The sequence below is a fragment of the Chaetodon auriga genome, chromosome 14 (genome assembly GCF_051107435.1).
Source record: "Chaetodon auriga isolate fChaAug3 chromosome 14, fChaAug3.hap1, whole genome shotgun sequence".
NCBI lineage: Eukaryota > Metazoa > Chordata > Actinopteri > Chaetodontiformes > Chaetodontidae > Chaetodon > Chaetodon auriga.
Window position 1 is genome coordinate 5,316,753 of NC_135087.1, and position 16,042 is coordinate 5,332,794.

The following is a 16,042-nucleotide window of genomic DNA, read 5'->3' on the forward strand; positions in this document are numbered from 1 at the left end:
GTCATGTTGTCACTTATTTGGTACCAGATAACTGGCAAACATGGTGGAGTACAGTTGTAGCACAGTGTGTTAGCCTGAGATACCACTCAACTGAGCAAACACACCTGCAGAATGCACCTCGGCTCCAGATAAGCAACAGTTTTCAATTAGCCACGGTGGTTGCCACTCAGTTTGTCTTAAGACAATGAGAAATCCTGCAGAGCATCAGAACCTGTGAGCGCAAGTAAATGTGCAATTCCATCTTCATTTGAATGAGAATACCGACCCCAGACCGCGCATCTGCGAGTGTGACAGAAAACCGTGTTGTCTAAAGTGAGAAAGGACCTCAAATTATGACAGTTTAGATGACAGATAGAGGAAACTTTCCAGCCCTGTTTGTGTGTCGAGCATGCAAAGTGCAGTAATTGCCCTCATCCCTCTCACTGGCATCACCTGGCAGATAATTTCAACACAAATAATTGTGGGTGGCATGTCGAAAAAAAGCCTAAATTTATGAAAATTGAAGTCACACCGCTGCAGCTAATTCCCCGTAAAACTGAGCAGTGCCGGTTTGTACTGGTTTTAATGGGATGTACTTCCTGGCACATTTGATGATAAGATTTTAATTCGTTTTTTTAATGGATGTGCTATTGCACTATAACTTTTTGTGAGTCAATAACAGTTTTGATTCCAATATAAATGATACCTAAAAAGTATGTGCCTAAACTGTTAAGAACTGAGATTGTGCAGCGTCCATGCTGATGTGTTGCTCTCTTTAAAATGGACTGAAACAGGAAACTAAATTGCCATCACTACAAGCAATATGCAAAATATTATGTAGCTTCCATCTAAACCTAAAAATAGGAACATTTTAAATATGCAGTATATATGTAGTATTTTATCTTTAAAGCAAGGGAAGCATGTTTTCAATCATCGGTCAAAGCTGCTGCATTCTCCTCTGAAAACTCTTCCCATAGACTCACATATGAAACAGTGGTCAACCTTAAAAACAACAGCCCTGAAGGCTTATTTGCAAACACCTCCCGCTGCTCTCGTCGTCCCACAGTGTATATTTTTGCGTGGCTCTTCCCCACCGTGCTATATCGATCTCAGCCATGTCATCCAAAATGGCAGTGCCCTCATCAACGAGCCGTGCGCTGTTGCCGAAAGAGCACAACCATGTTTGCAGAATGTCAAGGGATTCCCGGCATCCAGATGCGACCCCAACAGTGAATTTGAAAAGCAGATTCGGCTGCGGCCTCCATCACGGCTGCGCCTGCTGCGAGAGCAGACCGAGGGTGCGTTTGATAACAGAAATTCACAAGTCAGTTAGCGATTTGCATTGACTTGGCGGTGATGGATAGACCCGAAACAACTGCATGGAAACATTACTGCAGGACATCCCCCACCACCACACCCCCAGTTTGAGAACATTCTGTGAAAATCAGCCCTCTGAACACAACAGTAAGTTTTGAGATGGATGAAAGAGCCTCGCAACCAAAGCAGCTTCAGGCCAGGTTGAAATCATAACAGGGATTGACTAATGTTTATGAATTTCTTAGTGTGTGTGTGTGTGTGTGTGTGTGTGTGTGTGTGTAGTGGGTGGGGGCTATCTGTGACAATTTGAGGGAAAAAAGTGAGTGGGATGGGGGAAGAGAGACTCAGAGAGAGAAGCAGCGAGTCTCTGTGGAGTTGTTTTGGTCATGGTGCTTGAGCACTCTGATTAATGCTCATAGAGAGACACCAGATGGAAAGAGAGAGAGAATGAAAGGGTAGAGAAGGAAATTTGAGGAGAAGAGTACCGTGGAAGAAGACGGTCAGAGAGTGGGACGGGGAGAGAGAGAGAAATTAGACTTAACTCATGGAGACCGTGAGAGAGAGCGAGAGAAAGAAAGTGAGACCGAAACCAGAAAAAAGAGGATTCTTCCATGGTTTTCGGTCACGGCTGTGGTTCTCGGCTAACCAGTAATTAGTCCGATTTGTTCAAGTCCAAGTGTAATTACAGTGAGTCAACACACTGATTTTGAAATTTTTATTTTCAAAAGTCTGGTCTTTGGGATGAATCTGAAAGGCCTCTTTGGCTTTAAACGTCTGAGGGGGTGCACGAGTTTGTCAGCTGAGCTGCGTGTTTGCAAGAAAACAGGTTACTCAGAGAACTCGGGTTACGTAGGGAATCAGTAACCTGGTTACCATGAATCCATGTATACATGCAGCAGGTTAGTAATCAGATTACTCCCCTTTGCCCGGCCTCACAAACAGCCAAATGTCCACCTGTGAAAACTGACTCATTTAGACTTTATATGAGTTTCAGTGTCAGTGCTTGAGATGGAAAAGGAAGTTTCATTGCTACGTGTAATGAACTCTTCTTTTTCCATCTGTAGTCTTCCTCATGCGCAAGCACACTTGTAAAAAGCTGATCAGAAACCTGGTTACATCTATACCAAGAAATTGGCATTCTCCAGGGGGATCGAGCTGGGGAAATCAGGTTTCTCTGATCCCCTGCCTCAAACAGGAAACCTGGTTCCTCAAAGACACGATGTTTAAGACATCAGCTCCCTGCACGTATCCGACTGTGACGCTGTGGAGGTTTCCTCTCAACAAACTTAAACTTCTGTTTAAATTCGATGTTTCTGACCAAAACATATGGTGTGTTAAGCACATTTTCTTCCTCATGCATTTGCAGAACCTTTTTGAAAAATAATCTAAATCATGCCTTGTTTACGTCCATGTTTGCTTGCTAGCTTGTTTGTTTTGTAAGTGCCGGAGACAAACAAAATGGGGAACACTGCAACCGGTCAGAAACTTCACGGATTACCTTTAAGTGCATGTTAAACCCACTGAATGTAAACAAACCTGCAGTATGCTGGTAACTATGCACACAAGCCACAGACAGATGGTGTTTTGTTAGCAGCAAACTGCTATTTATCCTATAAACTGAATAATCTTGACAACAGGCAACAGTGCAGAACATGTCCTAGAGAGCTAACATGGACTGCAGTTCAAAGTCATGTGACGCTGCCGTGCGGCTGTTCGTGTGAGCGTCCGAGACAGAAACATGACGGCTTTATGCAAATTACAGTTCACAATTTGATCAGCTGTGGGCAAAGATGAGAACCAAGGGCATTCCTGCCTCCAGAGAGAGGCCGCGCTGTGATGAAGCCAACAAATATGAATGATTTCTTTCTTTCGGGGGTTTATTTCTGTCAAAGTGGACACGGCAGATCTGTACGCTACGGCAGCAGAAAAGAAACATGTAATTCAACTTCAGTTGGACTTTAAAGAGACTTTAAAAATGTGCTTTAACACTGCTGACTTTGTCGCATTTCAATTTTTTAAAAGATAAAAGACTCTGACGATGCTGTAAAGGGTCTATGCAAACTATTTGAGCATGATTCTACAAAGAGCACTTGCAAAACTGCAGATGATTCATTATCTCACCGAGACGGGGTACGAGCCTAAAGAATCACTTTTTGGTGAAGAGTCAAGTTGGAGATGTAACGTTTGCAGAGGAGAGGATTTTGAAGGAGAGAGAAGAGAAGAGGGGTGGTGGGGAGGTGGGGGGGGGGGTGGAATTTTGGGAGATCAGTGGCAGGAAAGAAGATGAGAAAAGAGGGTTTGGGCGCCGTGGGATTACTCCAAGATGTGTTGAGTGGGAGACAGGAATACAGAAAGACAGAGAGAGAGGAGCCAGAGAGACGGCAGCACTGCTTCTTGATCTGTCGTAAAAATTAAGAAGCAAGAGACTTCCTGTTGTTTGATATGCTGCAATTTAGGAGACATTTCCACAAATGACAAATATAAACAATGGAAAAAATGCTGGAAATAGCATTTGCCCTAAAATGTTGGGGGTTTTTTTTTTCTTTTATATAACTGATTAATACATGTAGGTCATATCGCCTAGACGCCCACCTTAAATAATAAAACATGGAGTTCGTCATCGCCTTCAGATTTGTGAACATTTTCTGACCTGGGACCCTTACCATCGTTTGTCAGTGCCTTCCAAAACCATCACAAATGACCACCTCTATGATAAGTTTCAGTGAGGTTTTGACCATAGAAGCTACATAAACATATTATATATTTACATACAGTCTATGGATGTAAATATATAATATATAATATAATTTAGGATTGGGTTATCAGAACTAGTTTGACCGAGTAGTAATCAGGCTTAACCCTAAATTCCACAAGGCGCCTCCCGCGTTCTGTCAGCGACGTGTACTACAGAGCTGATCGCTGCCATTCTTGACGATGCATGTAATTCCACCAGACACGAGAATACACGCTGAGTGTATTTTTGACGGGCGATACGTCCAACTGTACACAGCAGATCAAGCCAGACAGGAAGTCACAAGCAGGAAAAATGTAGAAAATCATTTAAGTCTTCAGAATAAAACACCCTGTGCAATCGTACATCAACAATAAACGCAATTAAAACAGAACAAAAAGCCTTCTTATCTGTGGTAGAAGCACAAATATGAAGGAAAATAACCAGATCCGCAAAATCTGAGCAACTTAACACAAGCAGTGGAACTAAAATGTGTCGCATACCCGCCATCGTGGAGACGAGCCGGGTGGAATCTCAGGGTAACATTAAGAATCACAGTCAGAGTTAAAAGAGACTGTTGGAAGTAGATGGTTGGCGAGTGAGGCGCTGTGTTGACCCGGCTACCTTCTCCCTGAGATGTTTTGTGGTACCATAAAGGCGTCGGCATGCTTCAAACGAACGGCTGTTTGAAATGTTTTAAATGTTTGAAGTGTTTGAAATCGTAACTTTCAAAGAAAACGAGGTTCCGACAAGCACTTCCACTCTTCACACAGCGTTTGGCCGGGCGGGTGCAGGGCTACGCAGGGTTTGAAGAAGCTCTCTCTTGTCATTTTTTACACTTTTGTCATTTCTACTTTGCACAAAAGTGTGTCACATTATCATTTGGACGATCATCGTGTCTCGTTCTACCTTCAACTTCAGCCGTTTGTAACAGCTGTCAATACTTTTCCCTTTCAAGGGCCCCTCCCCCGACGGCGGTCATAATTCAGACAGCCACCGGAGTCAGGTTAACATAAAGCGAGGTCAGCGACCAGCGCTGACGTTCCTCTTGTGAGGACAATCTCAGCTCAGAATCAGTTTGTTGTTTCTTTTTTTAGCGCCTTTTGCACCTTGGAATTGGCCCTGAGATTGAATTGAAACTGAGTGACAGAAAGAAAGATTGACACAAAGAGAGACGGACAGAACGGGAGAGAGAAAGAGCCGAGGAGGGAGAGAGGTGGAGATTGAGCCGGAGAGACAAGAAGAGACGGAGACAGAGGAAGACAGACAGACAGACAGACAGACAGACAGGAAGTCAGGCGGCACTGACCTTCACTCCATCCTGAACCACGTACTACATTCACCACACATGGCTCCTCTTAATGTGGCGAGACTTGAGCGCGTGTCTTCGTGTATTTCTGTTTTGGCTTTACTCGCAGGAGTGTGACTATTAGCATGAGCGCGCATGCTTCCTTATGTGTGTCTTTGATTTTGTTTACATGCTGGTGTTTACTTGTGCGTCGACACGTGGATATGTGTACAGTATGTGTGTGTGGGGCGCTGTGTGCGTGCCTGCAAACACAGCGTGTATCTTAATTGGACTCCATTCAAGTGTTTAATTACTCATTAGAGATGCTGCAGAGCAATCTATACACCAGCTTTCCCCGTTCTCTCCCTCTGCCCTCTGCGACTTCCAACCCGCTGAGACTCAAACGCTTTGACCCAAACTACATGGATTAGTTCACCTCGTCAATCTGGATCAACCCATCCATATTAGATGAAGATCTTTAAGCCAGAGGCTGACGTTGGAGCGAGACAGACAGTTAATAAGTCAGTCAGTCAGTTTGACACTCAGCCAGTTTGTTCATGTGAAAGATGAGTCGGCAGACAGTCAGTCAGACGGCTGGCCTGCGAGTTTCACCCAGTGAGTTATCCAGGTAGTCATTTAATGAGTCAGTGGGCCAGCGGGCCTGATGGTCTTTTAGCTGGCCGACTCAGTCAGTTACATAATCGTGTTGTCACTCTGTCAATCACTCCGTGTGTTAATCTGTCAGTCACACTGTCAATCAGAGAGTGAAAAAAAAAAACATGTAAACCTGCAAGTGATGCTTCACAAGTACAGATGAAAACACAGTTTCTTAAAATGATACAGAACAGGCAAAGGGAGCCGACAAACACAGAGAATTACACTCAGTTTATCACAAAAAAAACAAGCTGTGTTCACCTCTCCGGTTTCATGAAGTGATCCTGAGCTCATCAAGTAACATCCTTTATCCAATCATGTGTTCACAAAGTGGTGAACCTCGCTCCATCCCCGCTCGTGATCGACTGAGCCTTTCCAGGATGCTGCTTTCATAACCAATCATGATGCTATCCCCTGCTACCAATCAGCCTGTTTACCTGTGGAATGATCCAAACAGGTGTTTTTGGAGCGTTCCACATTTTTCTCAGTCTTTAGCTGCTTCTGTCCCAACTTGTTTGAAACGTGTTGCTGCACCAAATTCAGAGTAAGCAGATAAACATAAATATATTGTCTTTGTACTGTTTTCAATTGAGTGTATGTCCAAGTTTTTTGGAACTGATGATGGAGGTACACCTGGGTAAAAGTAAGAGCGTGTAATGCAACTGCATGTAAACCGAACATTATAACAATCATTACGGTTGTATTTATTGTATTAGACTGCGTAAGTTTTATCTATAAACTGAGTGTATAACAAATATAATCCCAACAATAAAAAAGTACTCGATTAAAAATTTAAAAAGTGGATTTTTTCCTCAAGCTAAAACAACAAAAGTATGATTCCTGGTCTGTGGATTTTAGTTACCAGGCCTGATGAGTCTTGGTGCAGAATATTAAAATATTACGAATACGGAGGATTTGGTTTTGCCATTCTGCCCTTAGAGGGCAAAGTTGCCTTCCTGGTCAAGTGTGGGCTGGACATTTTGTGAAAAAATAACCAAGTACGAGAGAAAAAAACTGAAAGAAAACTTTTTTTTTGGTGGGTCTAAACAAAATATCGGCACTCATGTTGATTGACAGCCAAATGTGTCTCCCAATCTGTGGGAAAAAAAAGTCATTAAAACTGCATCATAAAATCTGCAGAATGCATGAGTATTGATGGAATGAAAAATAAATCAGCCAGCTCTTCTCCCTTCTTTCAACATTGACTCTGTGGATACGTGACATTTCTGCACTGCTGACACAAATCCTTTCTTGTCTTCGCCCCCCCCTCTCCGCGTTGAGTGATTCCTATTGGTGTGCACGGACACCGGCCATCAGCCCCCTCGCGTTTTGCTTTGGGCCAACCTTGTCGATACCAATACAGCCCCACCGCTGTTTACGCTGTCGCCGGTGCCAAAGCGGGCGCTGCGTCATTGTGAATGCCCCTCAGAAAACAAGGAGACTGATACAGGCATATCATGCACTCTGTCTGTCAGCTTGTCAGATGCGCCGCGTGTGCGCAAACTCTCATCTCATCTGTCTCGCTAACTCGCCCTGCTTGTCCATCCATCAGCGTCTTTGTCACTCTCTCAGTCCGGCTTTGGGTCCATCCTGTCTCTACCTTCTGTGTGTCTATTTCAGCTACCACATCACCAAGGTGACAATTATTCTTCCAGGGGGTCTGGAGATTTTCTTCCTGCAAGGTTTGTTATGTTAATTCCGTGCCGCGGGTGTCGGGCTGTGTGTGCGCGTCCGCACATATGATGGTGTGTGTCTGACAGCGTGCGTATACGTGTGTGAATTTGCCAGAAATTGGCACAGGCGGGGCTTTAATCCGCAGGGGGCCCATGTTGCCCGTCTTGAAGAAATACATAATAACCTTTCAGATGTGGTGAATGTCACCGCGCTGATCTATGGGCGACATTATTCAGAGTGACAGATGTGGAACTTGTCAAAACAACACAACTTGAGCATGGGAATGTGAGGGTGTGGGTTTGTGCTGCTTTGTGCTCGCTGCAGTGTACATACAGTAAGATATCTGTGTGTGTCTGCTGTGTTTATTTCTTGTTAGTGTGCATGTGTTTGTGCAGAAGTGAGGATCAGGAGCTCATTTTCATAATTAAACATGTGCATCTGTGTTTATGAATTCCAGCATTTCCTTGCGTGCATTAATATGAATGTACATGAGTTTCATTGTGTTCTGTCAGAGTGTGTAATATGTGTTAATATGTCTCAGCGCACATGTGCCCCAGTGTGGTATATTTCTGTGTAGGTATATGAGTCTCAGCGTGTGTTTGTGTAGAGGGAGGTAATGTATTTACTTTGCCCCACATACCTAAGCATCAGCAGCAATGCAGCGCGAGTCGCAGGCTGAGGCGGCGGCATGAGAAAGGAACACCTCATGCTGAGAGAAAAGCAGCTAAAGAGTCTTAGCAAGAGGAAGATGTGTGTGTGTGTGTGTGTGTGTGTGTGTGTGTGTGTGCAATAGAAATACACCAACGTTGGGGCGGGTAAGACAAAGGAAAGAACAAGGAAGAGAAAACAGAAGGGCCAATGAGAGCCATGAAGACTGAAAAGAGGAGAAAGCAACAACGTCAAAAGATGCTGCGCTCCTGGAGGGAAAGTGCGAGACGACGAAAAAGGGAAGGAGAGCGAGTAAATGAATGTGAAGTGAGGAGAGATGAAGATTGAGGGAAAGAAAGGCTAGAAAGGGAGCAAAAGACAGGAGCAGATGAAGATGGAGAGATAGAAACGGAGAGTAATGTGGAGTTAATTGGAGAGACATTGAGAGTGACTGAAGCTGCAGCGCAGCAGACTGAGACAGCGGCGTAACTGCTTAGAGACACACACACATCATGAAAGAGCAGTTTCTTCCTCCCAGAAAGCCAAATGAGGTGAAACTGTGCACACTTCACATGCTGAATATGAAATGTTACATTTTAAAGACTCCACATTTGCATCTGGCCATCAGTGCCTGGAATTGGCCGCGGTTATCCAGCGATAATGGCGCCATCACTTTGTGTTGGTACGTGCTCGGATGAAAACCGGATGCTCGCTGCCGTCAGCGAGAGAATGACGATCACCCGGCGTGCCTGCAGAGAGAGGCTGGCAGCGAACGCCGAATTTCCCCAAGTTTAGCCTTCAGCTGGAGAAGTGAAGATGAATCTGATGTTTAAAAATTCTCCATCGATCGGCTCCCGATTCGTCCGCCTGTTCTCCTTCGCTCCTCTTCCAAGAAACATGGAGAGATGTGGGGAATAGGCAACGTGTTCCTTCCTAAGCTCCAGAAGAGAATAACAACTTGATTTCACTGGCCGAGCCTTACTGTTAATTCACTGTCTTGGGTAAAGGCGGTTTCTTCGTCTCATTCAGTGTTTCTCAGTAAAATAACTGAGCTCCAGCGTGAGACAGAGCGTGTTTCCTTCCTCCTAAAACATCTGCAATATTTAGAATTTCTAAATATTTTAACTCATGATTGCATTCATGCTAAGCAGCTCGCAGGCTTCTTCATTGTCTTTGTTGGCGCATTGCTACGTGAGCCAATCGGATCAGTGGTACAGCATCAGGACGACGTCAGAGGGTGAATGTTTTCTCACGCTCCTGCGTTTGCATCGGCAACATTATGACAGAAATACAAGCTGGTCAGGACTGTTTAAGCGCTCCACGTTAATCTCCACAAAGCGCTCCGTGATGCTGACCAATCGGAGCACAGTGTTGTAAACACGGTGAAGAGAAAGAGGAATGATGATGTTGGTGCTGCGAGGTCAAACATAGGAAAGGTCACAGTCATATTTTCCTACTTTTTTACAGCTTTTCCAAACACAAGACAGCTGTTATCATACACACCACTTCGGACGCCGGCCCCTGGCACCTCCTTTGCTTCCTCACTTGAGTGTAAACATATGTAGTTTTGGGGCACCTGCTGAAATAAATGCAACATCCTCATCAGGCAATAGTCAAACAGGCTTAAAGTTATAGGAGATAGCCGCATTATCCGACACGTCTTCGTACCCGAACAAATGAATAGGTCAATGCTAATGCCTCCCAAAACTACATATATCACTGTAGGAGAGCACCAGCAACAGGTCAGTACGACCTTCATGCTCGTTAATGTTGTGAAACCGTTGCAGTTTGCTTTGGTTTGGGCAACAAAAGTGCTTGTTTAGGTTCCAGAAAGATCATGGGTTAAAATATGGACGTACATGGGGTAACCTGAAATGGGTAAACGCTGACTCCTGGGTGAAAGTCCTGTTTTTGTTTGCCTCATCCTTCTGCTCCACCTTCCTCCATATTCAGACTTTTATGTTCACGATGTTACGTCACGACTTCCTCCGATGTGCCCGTCATAATTACTTCGGCCACTAGAGGTCGCCACCTAAAAAAAATGTATGTAACTAATAAAGGATGGGCTGCTATTATCCAAAAATTATTATGTCAACATAACATTTCCCATGAAGGACTGCAGTATGGGACATCATGTGATCTCTCAACTGAGCTTTTTGTTTACATGGATGTTGCCTGACTGAGACCTTGTCGGTCAAAACGATGCGTCATTACTTTTTTTTCGGAGCTTCCCTTTGAAGCATCTTTTAAAGCCAAATCTTGATCCCGTATGGAAAGCGTTTCCGCTGACTGACATCCGTCACTTCAAGCCGCAGCGCGAGTGCCGCATCACCGAGAGTGACAGAGGGAGATGAAGTGAAGCTGGAGGAAAAATAAAAAGTTATGGATGGAGAGAGGGGTGACACAGTGAGAGCGAGGGAGAGAGAATGGGGGAGAGAACGAAGCGTCCTTTGATGTTGGCTGATCCGGCCTGCTGTTTAGGACGCAGGCAGGTACGGCAAACATCGGAGGCTTCTCCAACCAGAGGCTTTGATCACAGCCATGCTGAGAGATGATGCTGATGAGTCAGTGGGGCCTGAATACTAAGAAGTGTCCACTACACACACGGATCCACAGCCCACAAACACACATCCAGACTCGCATCCTTTCATTCTCCTCCTTTCTTTCTTAATCTCTCATTTCAACTTTTAAACTCCTCAGGATCTATTTCCTTCTCATCCTGACGTGCACGCACAATACCGTAAAAAACCCTTTTACACAGACTCCTTTCCACTTATTGTGGTCCAAGCCTCCGAATGAGCCTTTTACATCCAGATGAGAGCCAGCAGCCAAAAGCCGAGTCCTTCAGCTACATCTGGCTAACCTCGCCAGACAATTCAATCGCACCGAGAGAGTGAGGAGAATCTGTGAGACATCGGGGGATTAGGAACGAAGCAAACCATCATATCGTATTGCGCAGGTTTACACGCAGACAATATTAAAAAGACATGGCTCGAAGCAGCGTAACAAAAAACTGAAAAGACCGTGTACCGAACAACATGCACTTCACCACCAATCTGTTTTAAGGGCATATTTTAAGATTCTGTGTTTTTCATGGAGACTCTGCTGGGCTTCAAAGCACAGTTTCTCTATCTTCCTTTCATTCCTGAGCCTAATTATCAAGTTTTCCTCCTTTCACTGGTTTTACATGTGGAAATGATATTGACTGTCAATATGCCAGAAATACAAAAAGCTATCTTTCTCTGGAAATGAAAGATAATCAAGTTTTATGAGGCAGAAAATAAGTATATCCACTATTTCTTGTCCCGGTGATAAAAGTTTACACAGAACGAGTCAAAGGATTAGTGGAACTTTATAATTTTGCACTGTACTTTGCTGTAAGCTACATTAAAGCCCCTGTGTGTAGACTTTTGATCACTGTACCCGAGCATCTGTCAAATTATTATGATGGGATAAGTTTTTGGTTTTTGAGAAATGAGACAATCCCAGTGATGGTGCAGTCTTTCCATAAAATGTTAAGTGCCATCAGGTTGGATTTATGGAGGGCGATACTACAACACAGGGTCAGAAAATACAGAACTGTACACACAGAGGGGCATTAAAGGGGATAAAAGTGATATTTTTATAATATAGATATTTCAAATGACGTTGCATAATGTGAGAGGCTTTACTTGTAGTAATTACCCTGCAGAAATTATCACCTGAATGTGCTTCACAGAGCTTTTTAGCAAGTTTAGCTCATCGTTTAGACGGTCGGCCCCCAACTTTACTGTGCTGGTTCACTCCCACCGCTCTCACAGTGTTGTTTTTGACAGCAGGAGGCAGAAAAAGCCCTAAAAACCAACTGCACACTACCTGCTCAGTGAACTCTGTGAAGCAATTAGCTGCTAAATAGCCAAACATTTCCTTTAAGAGATGGAGGAGACCAAAAACAGAGCTAAAAGAGAATGACTATGGAATAACATCCATCATCATCACAATGTTGCTCCGTAACTGCTGGATGTGTAAATAAGCCTAAAACTGTCTTAACCATTTAATGAAAACTGACAAGGCTGAAGGCAACAGTTAAACTTATTTTACTGAAAACGAGGGTGAAACAGTGAAAACAGTGTTGGCTCACCAAATTCAGTAATAGACTGCAAATCAGAAAAAGATGAGATGCCATAAACAATAGCTGTAACATCAACCCTGTATGTCGATTCGACACAAAGGTTGAATATAAAAGCCAGTTAAACTGCACTGCTTTCAGTACTCAGGGGTGTTATTTCACTTCCAGTGCTGTTATACTTGACAGTGAAATTATATCTTAGGGCCAGCTTACCCAAATTACACAAAGTATTTTTCCCTTTGTGGTGTGGAGTTATGAAGCCGTTTGTTTTCTCTTCCTCTGAAACGTGTCTCTGGGATTTCTGCCGCCGTCACCAAAACAATGGAGGTGAATGGAATTTTGTTTGTGCTGCTCACAGCATTGAAAAGGAGGCTGAAACTTACCGAAACTACTTTTACATTACAGATAGACCCAGTGACAACAGAGCGTGACACAAATGAGATTTCCTTCACCTTCACTGTGTGTGTGTGGGTGGGTGGAGGCAGAAGCACAGCTGGGTGGTCCGGTGTATGTAAACGTGTCCATCGGTGGAGATTTGGCAGTACCGTTTCCACTGCACACTGAGGTAGAGACACGCCATAAGTGTGAGTGCATTCCCATGTCTCTTTGGCCAGTGCAGTGTGTGTGTTTAATTCCAAATGACACACAGCCTAAGAGGAGGGGATGGAGGGACACACACACTCTTCCACATGTAACTGCACACCGACATGTACTCTTTAACAGCTCAGAGAGCTGTGGCACACACCTGCACACACACACACACACACACACACACACACACACACACACACACACACCTGCACACAGGCACACCTGCACGGTTTCCGCTCGCCTGGCCGTATTAGGAATGCAGACAGTGTCACAGGAGCAGGGCAGGGCACTGAGTAGCTTAATACAACCTAATGTATCCTGGCACATTAGCCCTTTCTTGGATTGAGCATCCTCACTCATGGAGACGCACTTTACCAAGATGCCATTTAAGCACACGCACGCACACACATACACGCACGCACACGCACACACACACACTTCACTGTGCGTCCACAGGACTCACGTTCAGATGGTTGTCATCCATAAAATGTATCAGAGCGCAATCAATAGGCAAAGCACATTTGTCTCAGATGAAAAAACACAAATGCGCAGATTGAAATGAGAGATAGAAAAACTCCTCCTCCATCTGCTCTTCCTCCAGCTGGCCTCCTCCTCCTCCTCCTCCTCTTCTGCTCCTTCTTTCCTCCTCCTCTTTGTCTTGTTTTACTCTCATTTCATGCATTCTCATTATCCCTTTCCCGGTCTCCCTCTGTCCCCCTCCTCTCTCCGTCTTTCCCTTTCTTTTGTCCTCATTTCGCACGTATCTCCATTCCTCCTCTACCTCTTCTCTCCGTCTCCCTCCCTTCCGTTCGTTGCTTTCAGGCCTTTTATTCTCATTCCGTGCATCTCTCCCTGTTTCTCCCTCTGCCTTTCCCCTTTAGTTGCTAATCAGAGTTGATTGGGAGCAGAGAGAGCCGAGAGGAGCTCCCCAGTGGATCAATGCCTCTAAATGATCTGTTCAAGGATCCCTTTAGAACCTGCAAAACTCGCTCTGATAGGGCACCGAAGCATGAAGGCGCTCATTTCACATCTAACTCACTTCCTGATTTGCCCTCTGGGAGAGAGATAGGACTGCCGTTATAGGGATAATTTGTCCCAAAGCTAAATATCCCACTAACCAAAAGTGCTTAGACCAAAATGTCTTCATTCCAAGCAATCAATTACTGCCAAGGTGAGGGGGGGAAAATGATGAATTTGTTTAAAAAGCTCAATCTGTGTGCGTGCGTGCCATCCGAGACGTCGAGATTGCCCGACAACTGGGTTTGTTTACGCTCATTTGACTGAAGACGCTTTCCCGCGTCTCAAATTTAGCGGGAAACAAGATTTGATAACGTGCAGCAGCTGAATTTTAAATCTATTTTCCGTGGGATGTTTAAAATTAAATGGATCGTTCAGCCGTGATGCTAATGACGAGCACCGTGAAGGAGTGGCCGCCGCGGACGCAGACACGCGCCCGCGAGGAGATTTGATAGCACGAATTTTAAACAGCCTTCCAAACGTTAGATGATTTACTGAAGAGTCTCAGGCTGAAAAGGGAATTTTGAATGACTGCGGGTTGTTACAGATGCTACAACAAAAAGATTATCAAGTCGCCCCTCGGACATATTATTGATGGAGTGCTGGTAAATAAAATATGTGACATATCAAATATTCAAAAAATGCTGATGTATTGTGTTTTCTCGCAGAGGGGTGCCGATATGAAAGCAAAACTGTACATGAAACAAAGTGTGTTTATTTTAAGCCTTGTGGTTAAACAAATGCTACAGTCTTGTGTACTGTTTCAGCATTAGATGTGAAATATTGATTTATCAATTTCGGCTTCTGCTTCTGGAAACCATAAATTTAAAATGACGGTATCTTCCAGCAAAGTAAGGCTGTTTTCGAGGATAAGTTTGGTGATACTCTACATTTTTCTTACTGTCAGCAAATCCCATTTGGTACCACAACCAGCAATGAATTGATCCTGCTAACAAGTATCGTCTGTGTAGCCTAAAGGCAGATACATATATGCACAGTATTTTATTCCGTCGTGCCACAGACACTCCCTGTTGTCCAAAAAAGAAAACGCATAAATAAGCAATGCTGTTGCAGCGGGTGACATATTCCTTCATAACCATGAGCATCGGCAATGCAGATTGATTCAGAGTTGGTTTAAATACACCATCCTGCTGCCATAGAGCACCAAATGTTTATTAATCCATGGCCAAAAACAGTACTTATGACTTCAAAGCCGAGCTGTTTTGAGGAATATTATTGTGTGTGCGTTCATTTTTAAAGATTTATGTCCTCAGAAGAAATGAGAGAGCCACAGGCAAGATGGGCAAGTCATAAAGTATAGAGAGGCAGACTGCATATTGTTGGTTTTTGGCATTTTAATGGCATTTGTTGACAAAAAAAAAAAAAAAAACAAGAATATCCGTATCCTTTATGAGAGACTGTTTCACTCCAACAACTTCAAGATGGTAAACAGAAGTTCAGTTCCAGTGTAAGCAACACTGGCACCAAAACATAAACACAAATAAAGCTTTGTGTTATGCAGGGAAGAAGTGCAGCCATATGTTTTTAATGTACTCTAACTGCTTTGCAGAGTCTGTTGAAAAGGGGAGTCAACAACCGAGTTCAGTCACCATCTTGCGTATTTCCATATGTTACTTGCAAATAATTCACAGGCTCTTTGACTCAGTGCCAGAGGGAGGGATGCAGCGAGGAAACTCAGCAGCATATATACCCTCACAGAGTGTGTACGCACTAACGTTCTTCAATAACCTCTGACCCACTTCTGTTCATCGCGCCGCCCTCAGTGATCCGTATGTTTACCGAGCTAAATGGACATTCACCACAGCCGCCTCGATGCGTCGCTTTAGGGGTAAAGATAATAATGTGTGCCCTCTACCATCACATGACCCACTTCTCTTGAGCATCATGCAAGGAGACGGTTTTCCAAACATGCTAATAATTCCCATGAAGCACAGCTCGCCGAGCTTCACTAAAATAAAATCGGTTACTGTTGAAACTTTTGCTGCAACCAGAGGAATTATTATTGATTATTCTG

The 16,042-nt window shown here is 44.1% G+C and overlaps 1 protein-coding gene across 1 annotated transcript in view; it reads left to right on the plus strand.

Moving 5' to 3' along the window:
- efna2a (ephrin-A2a) overlaps positions 1 to 16,042 on the plus strand; it is a 74,886-nt gene that overhangs the window by 50,060 nt on the left and 8,784 nt on the right. The gene's annotated exons all lie outside the window — the stretch shown is intronic.